The following is a 12,594-nucleotide window of genomic DNA, read 5'->3' as shown; positions in this document are numbered from 1 at the left end:
CCAAACCCTCATAGGATAACTTTAATGCTTAAACCTTTCAATGTTAGTTGTTGATAAACAGTTGATAAGGCTTGATGGCAAATTATCTCTGTAGCCCCACTGCACGCCACAGATTACAGATCTGTGCAATCCTATATATGTCTCAGCATCTTAAAAAGCAGAGACATCACCTTGCCAACAAAGGTCCGTATAGTGAAAGCTATGGTTTTCCCAGTAGTGATGCACGAAAGTGAGAGCTGGACCATAAAGAAGGCTGATCGCCGAAGAATTGATGCTTTTGAATTATGGTGCTGGAGGAGACTCTTGAGAGTCCCATGGACTGCAAGAAGATCAAACCTCTCCATTCTTAAGAAAATCAGCCCTAGAAGGACAGATCCTGAAGCTGAGACTCCAATACTTTGGCCACCTCATGAGAAGAGAAGACTCCCTGGAAAAGACCCTGATGTTGGGAAAGATGGAGGGCACAAGGAGAAGGGGACGGCAGAGGACGAGATGGTTGGACAGTGTTCTCAAAGCTACCAACATGAGTTTGACCAAACTGCGGGAGGCAGTGGAAGATAGCAGTGCCTGGTGTGCTCTGGTCCATGGGGTCACGAAGAGTCGGACATGACTAAACAACTAAACAACAACAACATATATGCCTACTCAGATGGGAGCCCCATTGAGTTAACTGAGACATAATCTCAGGTAGTCATATAGAATCAAAGGCTTGTAAAGTTGGAAGGGACCACGAGGGTCATCTAGTCCCAGTGCAATGCAGGATCTTTGGCCTAACGTATACACAATCAGCCTATATGTTATCTACTATTCAATCAGTAAATGTTATCCGGTGTGGTTAGGGATACACAAACACACACACACGCTAAAACCAATAGGTAGGAACCCACAGCAAGCTTTCCCCATATTCAGCAGTGCTGTTACCATTTGCAAAAGGTGAGAAGAGAAACTGGACGCTTTATCATCCTGCCCTTGACTTGAAATTGTACAAAGGGAGACTGACTGACATCCTCCCATGTTGAGCAGATTTTTACATTTTGCATTATTCATTCGAAAAAGTTGCACTCTTATCTATTTTGGCCAGAATAAGCAATCGTCTTCTGCCAGCTGGGACTGTGCTGTGTTTATTTAAAAAAAAAACTGGGACCAGACCAGCTGCTCCCTCGCATTCTTGTTTCATATCTACATGGACAAACATCTTTCTCCTTTGCTCCAATTTTATCCTCACAGCATCTGTGTCAGGTAGGTAAGGCTGAGAGATGGTGGCTAGTTGGAACTGCTTCCCAATAAACTTCATGGCAGAGTTAAGAATATGAACCTGAGTGTCCCTGGTTCTAGCTGAACACTCTAAACAAGCCCTTTCCCCTATTGTGTCTTTCCCTTTGGGGCGGTTGAACTTATAGTTCTAGTCCACAATTGCCTTCCGACACAAATAGTTGCATCCTTGCATAGGATGCTCACGACTCTCTTCCTTTATGGACTGAAGATATATGTGACATAAAACAGTGTGTTATCTAGGCTGAAGTCCCGAAATAACTTCTTCTGCAGCAGGTTGAGGGAAATGTGGATTCTTTTCTTCAAGAGATGCTGATCATAGAGGCTGCTAGGATATTTTCCTTGCTTGAAATGGAAATCAGAAGCTTAACACTGTGGGAGCACCTGTCCCAGCAATGACCCCAAAGTTGTGGCGCTCAGTGCTGCATAACATTGGGCAGACCCCATCCCTTTCAACGGACTTGGGGGTCTCTATGGTCTTCAGGGGCTAATGCAAAATGCTGTTGCCTATTGGGGTTTTGCTCAGTTTACTGATGGTTTTTCTTTTGGCCTTCTTTTTTGTTTTGACATTGCTGCTGAGTAGATGGTTTTATATTGCGTTTTATGGATTATATTTTAATCCAGTTTGTAAGGAATACTACTTCCAGAGGGCCACAGGCTCCCCATTCCTAGTCTAAAAGAATATTTCCATTCTGCCACCTGAGTGGCTCAGACAAGTCTCAGGTGCAGAATATAATGCACAGAGGACCTCTAGCCATACATACATACATACATACATACATACATACATACATACATATGGACAGATGTGGTGCTGTGGGTTAAACCACAGAGCCTAGGACTTGCCAATCAGAAGGTCAGCGGTTCAAATCCCTGCGACGGGGTGAGCTCCTGTTGCTGGGTCCCAGCTCCTGCCAACCTAGCAGTTTGGAAGCACATCAAATGCAAGTTGATAAATAGGTACCGCTCCAGCGGGAACGTAAACGGTGTTTCTGTGTGCTGCTCTGGTTCTCCAGAAGCAACTTAGTCATGCTGGCCACATGAACTAGAAGCTGTACGCCAGCTCCCTCGGCCAATAAAGCAAGAAGAGCGCTGCAACCCCAGAGTCGGCCATGACTGGAACTAATGGTCAGGGGTCCCCTTACCTTTACATACATGCATACCCCAGGCACTCTGGGCAGCTTCCAATAAAGATTAAAAATACATTAAAACATCAGTCATTAAAAACTTTCCTAAACAGAGCTGCCTTCAGATGTCTTCTAAACCTCAGATAGTTGTTTATCTCTTTGACATCTAATGGGAGGGCATTTCACAGGGCTGGTGCCACTACCGAGAAGGCCCTCTCCCTGGTTCCCTGTAACTTTGCTTCTCGCAATGAGGAAACCGCCAGAAGGCCCTCAGCACTGGATCTCAGTTATTCATTTATTATGCCTCTAAATACCAGTTGCTGGGAAGCACAGATGCTGTTGCACTTATCTCCAGCTAGCAGGGTGCTGGACTTGGTGGGGCATTGGCAGTGGTGAGTGGTAATTTTTTTGTAGGGAAACAGTTAGGGCCAGAGGTACCAGCTTGCAAGGGCGACTGGGAGGAGGGGGAAAAGTGTGATGTCATGACATTGTGACATTGCATGCATGAGCGTCATGCTTCCCTTCCTAAGCTGGTCAGAAGCTTCCCAGGCTTGGGAAGGTGGTGCCAGACCTCTGAGAGAATTCTGGAGACTTCCTGCCTCCTTCCCAAAGCCAGTTGGGCTTTGGGAAGATGGCAGAAGGGCTCTTGGCCCCCGTTGAAGCATAACACCTCCCTGCCTAAGCCAGGCAGAAGCTGCCCAGGCTTAGGGAAGGAGGCACCAGGCTTTAATACTTTAATACTCTAATTGTCCCAGAACATTGAGGGGACTAGCTTAGTCCACTAACCTCACCTCACTGGCCATTGGTTTAAGCCAGCAGGCTCATTTTATGTTCTTATGTGGGGAAAGGTTCATACCAACAAGTGTTGGGGGGCGGGGGCGGGAAGCAGTTTGAAGAAAAATATAATATACATATGCTGTGACAATTTGTCACTCAACTTCAGCCTAGTGAGGGAAAACATGAGTCAGGATGATGACTCAGACTATTTCCTATCCCTGTCATTTTCACATGTGTTTATTCATATGCTTCTTCCTTCATCTATCCAAATTAATCTGCATTTTAAAAAAAACTTCACAAACATGCACATTCAGATATGTCAGTTTGCATTTTGAGCATATCTTATCTCAATATACACATTTCTGAATGCACTGTGTCCCAAAAGAAGCATTTATAACTAAATGTTACCTCAGAGTTTACATCTATAAACACAGTTTCTGTACTTTCCTTTTTTAAAAAATGAGCATTGCAAAATCCAGAGGAGAATTAAATGGGTAAGATAACAACATTCTGTTCTGCCCACGAGTTTGGGAGCTGTGGATAAAGTATTCTTGTACTTAATTGACAAACTGATCTTACTTAGTTATTTACTAAAAACATTTTATCCCCTTTATCACATTGGCTAAAAAGGATTCAAGTACGTGGAGGAAGGGAAGAATTTGTTATTCACAGCGGGGAGAGCTGCCATGACAGGTAAAACCCTCCAGCTGCAAAAGAAGCCAAGGAAAACTACCAAGGTAAGGAACTTTCCACAAGGGAAGACTGAATATCTATCTATCATCTATCTAAGGGACGCGGGTGGCGCTGGGGTTAAACCACAGAGCCTAGGACTTGCTGATCAGAAGGTCGGCGGTTCAAATCCCCGTGACGGGGTGAGCTCCCATTGCTCGGTCCCTGCTCCTGCCCACCTAGCAGTTCAAAAGCACATCAAAGTGCAAGTAGATAAATAGGTACTGCTCCGGCGGGAAGGTAAACGGCGTTTCCGTGTGCTGCTCTGGTTCGCCAGAAGTGGCTTAGTTATGCTGGTCACATGACCCGGAAGCTGTACGCTGGCTCCCTCGGCCAATAAAGCGAGATGAGCACCGCAACCCCAGAGTCGGCCACGACTGGACCTAATGGTCAGGGGTCCCTTTAGCTTTACCTTATCATCTATCTGTCTATATCTATCTATCTATCTATCATCTATCTATCTATCTATCTATCTATCTATCTATCTATCATCTATTTATCTATCTATCTATCTATCTATCTATCTATCTATCATCTATCTATCATCTATCCCTTTACCTTATCATCTATCTATCTATCATCTATCTAACACCTTTCCACTTAGAAACTAGTCAGAACCAGGTAAGCCACTGTCGACACTTTTTGAAACAAAAGTTCCAGTTGGGAAGATCTGCGACTGCATCTCAGAAGCAAGATTCATACAACCAGAGGAAGAGACAAGGGGATGATTGGGCCACCTTTGGTTTTGTTCTTCTCTTCACTGTGCTCTGACACATTGAACCAAATTTTCATTTGTCAGCTCATCCTACATCTGCATTGTTATGTTCTCTGCCAAATTCACACATTTCTCTTTATGTTAGCTGTCATGGCATGAAGGATCAAAGACCATCAAATGCCAGGTCTCCCACTGAAAGCAGTAAGACACAGGCACACCTCTTCGACTGCAGAAATAGTTGTTTGCTCAATTTCATCTGTCTCTGAAAGCATTCAGCAGGGGGGATAGCTAAACAGCAGTTCTTTACAGTGGAAATGATTCACAAACTAGAGCAAATTGAATGTTTGCCTCAGGCAGATAACCTCTCTTTGCTTACTGTTCCCAGATTTTATGTGCAGAAGAAAGTGAGGGGAAAAGAAAATATTAAAATCTTAACTGTAGCTATCAGAACATTTCCCTACTTTTTATTTATTTTTTTGCACATCAGACTCCATTTATTTTGCAGGGAAATTTATATTATACTTTATATATTGTTTGCACAGAGGGTAGTTTTTGTTTTCTTTTTGCCTAGTATACTTGCAGTTTTTGGTCTTTCGTCATTACAGCACCTGCAAAATTGAGTTTCTGCTATAGTATAAGCCACAAAAATAAAGTAGAGCAAAGCTTTACATACATATTCCATGGAGCTGGTCTTTTTTATTTTTTATTTTGCATAATACCTAAGAACATTAAGCTCATGATATTACAACAGCAGGAATAAGCTCTACTGTGGCTGAATTCCATCTGCCTAAGTTTCTGCAGTTCCCCAAGATGCCTTCCATTTTTGCTGGGTAGTTGAGGACATAAGGCAAGTCTCCCTAGGATAGTGAGTGTCATTGCTGCCAGAAGTTGCCCAAGAGAGTCATTGCATTTTTGGGTTATAACCAGGGGATGGGGTGGGGTCATCACTTTTGTGTCGTATTGTTGTTGTTTTTCTTGGGTAGGGGGCTGTCATATTTTTCTCTAGGCTACGTCCAGAGTGAGACTTCCAGAAGGCAGTCTGGAGCAGTAGTTTCGTGCAGGGCTGGATTTAGGTTTGATGAGGCCCTAAGCTACTGAAGGTAATGGGGCCCTTTATATGTCCAGCTGTCCTTTGTCAACAACAAATTGCTATCTTAGGGGTTGTTTTTAAAAGCCAGTAAGGTATTAATCCATTTTGCATTACTTTCTATGGGAAAGCGTGCCTTGGTTCTGGAACGCTTTGGTTTTGGAACAGACTTCCGGAACAGATTAAGTTTGAGAACCAAGGTATGGTACCACTGTATATAGAAATGAGTAAACCAGTGATATTTTAGGGAGCAGGCTACATGATAGGAGTCTACACAACACGACACAATACAACACACTGTTGCTGTATGTAGGTTTTATTTTTATTTGTTTTTTATCTCATATTTTGGAAATGTACATTCAGTTTTTTTCCTTTATTTTTTTGGGGGGGCCCCAAGAGAGTGGGGCCCTAAGCTATAGCTTGTTTAGCGTATATGTAAATCTGACACTGGTTTCATGCCTTGGAGTGTGAAATCCAGCATGAAACTGTGCCCTTCCTGGGTGAGAGACAGTGGAGAATGGCAAGGTTTGGTGTTTTATAAAAAAAGAATCTGGGATAAGAGTTGTGGTGTGAGCCATGTCCAATATTTTTCTTTGTATATCCTCTCCATCGGCGTTGGGGGGATTCACCCACCAAGGGTCATGGCGGGCGGGCGGGTTCCCCCCTGCACAGGCAGGCCGGTGATATAGCTCTGTTTGGCTCAGGGGTGGGGGGACATTCTGGTGGCATAAGCAGCTTGTCCACCCTGGGTGCCAGCAACCCATGCTGCACCACTGCTCCTAGTTGATATCCCCTGACGTTCACCTTGTTGTAGCTTCCAAGATTTAGGCCAGGGATACTGTGTGTCTAGCCAAGGTCAAGTGAGGGATGGAAGTGAGCCTGCCATCCCTGAGATGGTAGGATGGGTGGGGGGGGAGAGAGAAACAGAGGGGGTCAAAGTTATACAGGGGAGAGGAGGGGGGCTGGTTATATCATAGACCTTGCCCCCTCTGCTTTACAAACAGAGAAACAAAATGGGAAAGAGGGAGCGAACAGAGGGGAGAAAGGAGGAGAAGGCGAGACACATAGAGGAAAGTGTTGCCCCCCCACCCCACCCCACAGCTAGCGCCACTCCAAATATATTTGACTTCAGCCCTGTCGACCCCCAGTCCCTGAGAGAGCACCCCCAAAAAAAGAATGCTGATTTTGACATAATGAAGGTTTCCTATACCTGGAACACACTGACTTCAAGACAAGTCCATATCAAACCACACCCTTCTTCAGTAACATAAAAAAATCACCCCAAATAAACAAATAAACAAAAACCCATACAGTGAAGTCCAAACATTATGGGCCGATCTAAATCCAGACACCAGCAAAAAATAAAAATAAAAATTCATTCAAAGAGCTGCTGCTTTGACCATTGCCATGGATGTGTTTGTATGAATCTGTGTGCACATTCTGGAATTTGGAGGTGTGGTAGAATTTCAGGTCAGGGGACAACATAGGTATCAGAAGACCCCTCTAAACAGCAGCTTGTACATATGCTGTTTACTCTATGGTAGGCCCCACTGTTATGTATGTCATGGCAAAAGGATGCTTAGGACTCCAGTCCCCTGGGACTTTTAGGCTTCAATTCTTCAGACACTTACATAGGAGCGAGCCCTGTTAAATTACTTCTGAGTAGACATGCATACAGCTGTTTGGATAATTTATTCCCCACCCACCTTTTTCCCAGTAACCCTCATATCCATTGTGCTTTCCTGTTTTAACGGGCACTGTGCTGCGTTTAATTATAGGCTATGTGAGGCTCGGTTCATATCTCCTCTCGCCCCCTGCTGCGCTCGCCTCCCTCGTCCCAGATATCTCCACACACATGTTGTTTACACTCGCTGATTATGCAGCAGTCACATAGTAGCAATTGATTAGGAGTCAATCAATATCACAGCAATTGGCAGGGACCTACAGAGTGCTAGAGCATTGATTCACCTGCCACTAGAATTCACACAGCTGGCTTCCTTTTAGCCTGCTCTTTCCAATGAAGCAAGGCAGAGAGAAAATGGAAACTATTTATTTGTCTGTTTTTTTCCTCGTTCTTTCTTTTCTTAAAAAAAAACAGCTTCCTCGGGAGAAGTCATTGAAAATTTGTGTGTTAGGAGCTGCAGTGGTCAAAGTATGCAGTATTATGACTGCTATAGGTCAGCAATCAAATTGTGTATTTAAAGCATCACATTTAGGTTCTGGTTAGGGTGCAAATAGCTTCTCAAAATCCTAGTTATGGACAGAGAAACTGAAGGGGTCTTTTCAATGAATTTCCCCAGGGAAGAGGATAAATTCTCCAACATTTTCCCAGGGATCTGACTTCCATTTAGCAGTGGCAATAGTGCAGCTTTTTTCCTTTTCCCTAAGGTACTGTTCTGTTTTGTTTACCTTGCCACCATTTTGCATCCTCCACAATAAGATTAAGGTAAAGGACCCCTGGACGGTTACATCCAGTCAAAGGCAACTATGGGGTGCGGCGCTCATCTTGCTTCATGCCAGGGGAGCCAGCGTTTGTCCACAGACAGCTTTCTGGGTCATGTGGCCAGCATGACTAAACCGCTTCTGGCACAACGGGACGCCGTGACAAGTGCCAGAGCACACAGAAATGCCATTTACCTTCCTGCTGCAGCGGTACCTATTTATCTACTTGCACTGGTATGCTTTCGAACTGCTAGGTTGGCAGGAGTTGGGACAGGGGAATGGGAGCTCACCACCACTGAGCGGATTCGAACTACCAACCTTTCGATTGGCAAGCCCAAGAGGCTCAGTGGTTTAGACCACAGCGCCACCTGATCCCTACATCCTCCACATTACTCTGGGCCTGGCATCATTATGGACCATGGGTGGGCGACAAAGCACCACACACAAAAACAATAGCAAATATATGAAGTATTTCTGTTGAGGGTGAAGGGGAATGTGTTTTTTCAGAAAAAATGGCCTTCTGTGTAATTTCTGCTCAGCACCAATAAGATCTGTCCCTGTCTTCCCGCCCCCAATAATTTGTCATATAGTTAAACTGTGGAAATGGCTCCTATCAGCTTGGACGGCTTTAAAGGAGGTTGAGTCCAAATCATGAAAGACATCAGTGGCTACTGGCCATGATGCTCTTCGTCTACTGTTGAATACCATTTCCTGGAAATTGCAAGTGGGCAGAATAATATTGTACTCTAGTCCTGCTTGCAGGCTTCAGATAGACATCTCGTTGGCTACTTTGAGAGCAGAATGATGAACTAGAGCAAGCATAGGCAAACTTGGCCCTCCAGATTTTTGGGACTACAACTCCCATCATCCCTAACTAATGGGACCAGTGGTCAGGGATGATGGGAGTTGTAGTCCCTAAACATCTGGCGGGCCGAGTTTGCCAATTCCTATAACTAGAGGAACCATTGGCCTGATTTAGCAAGCTCTTCTTAGGTCCTTACGTGTTTCTATAGCCATCAAAGCATGCACTTTGTACTAATGAGCACACTTGCTGCTGATTTTCTCACTCTTTATTTTTTATGCTGCTGCTGTTATAAACATCTGCATTTCACTATGTAATTTCTTATTATGATACTATTTCAGTAATTGTTTTTATTTTTATGTTGTACAGATATTGGATTATGTAGCGATTTTTGTGTTGTATGCTGTAAATTCCACGAAGAGCTCAAAAGTTCATGACTTTCCTCTTTTATGTCTCAGACAAATCCAAACAATTCTTTCTTACCCCCTCTTTCAGCACACACAAACAACTATCCTGTTTTCTTAATTTATTTACCATGCTCAGCTCGGCGATTGTCTGCATTCCTCATTCTAAGCCTCTCTCTCTCTCGCCTTCCATTTAACTCCCTACAATTATCTTTTTGTTTTAATTGCTCTGTCCAAAACTGAATGTGGGTTTCTCAATAAGGTCAAACTATTGTCAGGATTAATGGAATAATTACCTCATTTGTTTTACACAGGAGGCAGCTGCTAGGACAGCTCAATAAAACATTAGTCAGTTTTGCAACTGCTTCACATTGTCAATTCATATTTACTTGATCATCAATTACAACTCCCAGATCTTCCCTCAGGTACCTTGCCTAGTGACTGTTCCTCCATTCTCCATTTGATTATCCTTTCCAATTTAGGTTTGCCATTAGTGAACTTTTCATTGATTTTCTTTTTTGAGGGGGCAGACACCTCCACTGCTGCAAGGCTACACTTAATTCTGCCATGCCCCAACCTAGTTTATACTCAGTTTATTTAAAGAGCTGTGCCAAAAATGTGAAAAAAAACAACAACAAACAACAAACAAATGTTTTGAAGCACACTGTTTTGGGAACTCGTAATTCACATTGAAATGCAAACTGAATCGGATCTTTCCCACATCCCTATATGTTAATAGGTATCTGCATCCCAGTCGATTTGAGGTTTTGCAGGCATGTAACAGCACCTTGAATTTGGCCCAGAAACGAATAGGTAGTCATTAATACTCTTAGAAAAAGGAGGTGTCGTATGAGCAAACCAAACCATGGCAGTTAAAATTCTGGCAGTTTTGTTCCATATTAACCGAAGCATTCAGACCACCTTTAAGTGCAGTCCCAGTCAGGGCTGGTTCAGCCGCGGGTCAGCACAGGGACTCAGAGACGAGCAGTAAAGTTGATTATTTATTCAAAGAGACAAACTACAAACAGAGAACTCCACGGGCAGGACTAGCCTGAAGACCGAGATCAGAGCTCAGGACCTAAGGCTTCTCCACAGCAAACTCCTTCCCAACAAACTCCTTCAAGGAGGGTCTCTCTGTGCCTTTTGCTGTGCTACACCCTCCTCGTTCTTGGGGGCAGAGTAGGAGGGGAGAGGAAGACAGTGGAAGTGGCGGGTTCTTCCTCCGATCCACCTGCCCCTCCGCCTTCTCCTGAGCTGTCTTCTGTATCCTACCACCAGTCTCCTGGCTCGGAGCCTTCCTCCTCTGATGCTTCTTTGGTGGTTCCCCGGCTGTAGCCTCCCACCATTTATCCTCATCTAGGCAGCCCCTGACTGTCCCATATATAACACATTCCAGGAACATAGATCACTGCCGTGGCCAAACTATCTTTGTTGAGAAGTGACCGCAGCTGGATAACTAGCTGTAGATGGTAAAAGGCACTTGCTTTCACAAATGCTGGCTAGTCTCTTCTAGTGACTGGTTATAGGAGTACCCCCAGGCTGTGATTTGTGGAGAGTGTAGACCCCTCCCCCTCAAACAGGTTCAGCACCATCTCCCTCTACATAAGGACCAACTTCCCATAGCACTTCCATCTTGGCAGCAATCAGATTCCTTGTATTGGACCTTCCCCAGTCCATTACCAATTCCAGGCACTCTCATAGCATCACCTGATTTAGAAGGCCAGGAGAAATAGAGCCAAGCGTCCTCAGCATACTGATGGCACTTAACTCAAAAACTCTGGATGATGCCTTACAGCAATTTCATATAGTTTTAAAAGCAAAGTGGAAATTTTAAGACAGGCCTTAAAATGGACATAGTAGGTTTCTGTGTGTTTTTTTGCTCTTTAGAAACTTTACATACTTTCCAATTAAAGACCCATTTATTATTATTATTCATGCTACTTAAGCAAATGTCTGTGATTAAATATAGTTAGACACTGTGAAGTGACTTCAAATTTTCCTGCCACCTGACCTCTCATTTTCCCCCCTTGTGCCCTGAAGCACAGAGCATCCATTTGCTGTTTTCATTTCAAGCAGAGACTGAAGGAAAGTACTTATTTAATACTGAAGCTTTCTTTAACACTTCCTTTCTCTTCCTTTCTCCTTCCCAACCAGGAAGCATCTCCCCCTTCAACCTTTTCATCCACTGATAATAGCTTCTCATTTGGTGTCTTTTCTTCTTTTCTACTTCTTTCGTATCTCAAGCATCCTTTTATCCTAATCATCTATAATTTTCACTATTATTTCTATTGTGATAAATGGCTTTGAATAAAACCATTTTTATTATCAAATAACTTTTTTAAAAATATATGCTGTTAAATAATGAGATCCCAGATTGGCATACTTCTGTCCAAGTGGCTCTGTAAAAGCAAAAGTATACCAATTAACAGTGAAATCCTATACATGCCTATACGGCTGGCGGCAGGGGCGGGCCTTAGTAAGGCCACTTAAGGTCGGGGCAGCCCTGGGCTCGCCCCTTTTTACCCTGGTGGCGACGGCTCGGTGGCGGTAGGCATTGGCCGGGGTATTGTCATGCAGATAAGGTTGGGGGGGAGGAACGCCATCACCTCCCCCAATGCTTGAAGGGTAGTTCGTTAAAGGACTCCGAGGGGCGACGCCTCGTCCGAAACCTACGGAGGCTAGGGCCTAAAGCGCGCCCCCGAGCGGTAACCCCTCGGGGAGCGCCTAGGGATACGCATCTCGGGTGGCTCCCCCTGTTGGTGTTTAACCCTTCCCGGTTAGACCGGATAGTCGGTTAGGGGCCAATGCCTAAAGCCAATACCCTTCTTTCCTGTAATCAATAAAGTTGTGGCCATTTTCGCCCATTAACCTAAAACTCTGTGTCCGGTGTCTTCATTTATTCCACCTGTGGGGGGGAGGGAATAGCCACGCAACTGGTTTTATAGGTTGCTGTTTTTTATTGTACACAGCTTGGTAGCTTCTGGCTATGAAGAGGTATATAAATCGGAAGATCAAACAACACCAATAGCAATAATAGACTAAGTATACTTGGAAGTAAGTACCAATGTCTTAGATAATATGACATTGCAGTCTCCACACAGACATGTTCCAATAGTCTGCTACAAACCAAATCCGAATGCAAAATCTTTGCAAGTCATACAGCAGCTCATGCGCTGCTGGAATTCAGTCTCCTTGAGCAAATGCCATGTCTTGGCACACATTACACCGAGTAAAGTATC

The 12,594-nt window shown here is 44.1% G+C and overlaps 1 long non-coding RNA gene across 1 annotated transcript; it reads left to right on the top strand.

Moving 5' to 3' along the window:
• Nucleotides 1-1,172: 1,172 nt before the first annotated feature.
• Nucleotides 1,173-12,399, top strand: LOC309529968. Its single transcript, XR_014218566.1, has 3 exons — nt 1,173-1,239; nt 3,807-3,913; nt 12,325-12,399. It is a non-coding gene; the product is annotated as an uncharacterized lncRNA (long non-coding RNA).
• The last annotated feature ends 195 nt before the right edge of the window (nt 12,400-12,594 follow it).

Source organism: Podarcis vaucheri (assembly GCF_965113315.1).
Source record: "Podarcis vaucheri genome assembly, chromosome: 3".
Taxonomy (NCBI): Eukaryota; Metazoa; Chordata; class Lepidosauria; order Squamata; family Lacertidae; genus Podarcis; species Podarcis vaucheri.
This window is presented reverse-complemented; position numbering and strand designations above follow the sequence as displayed.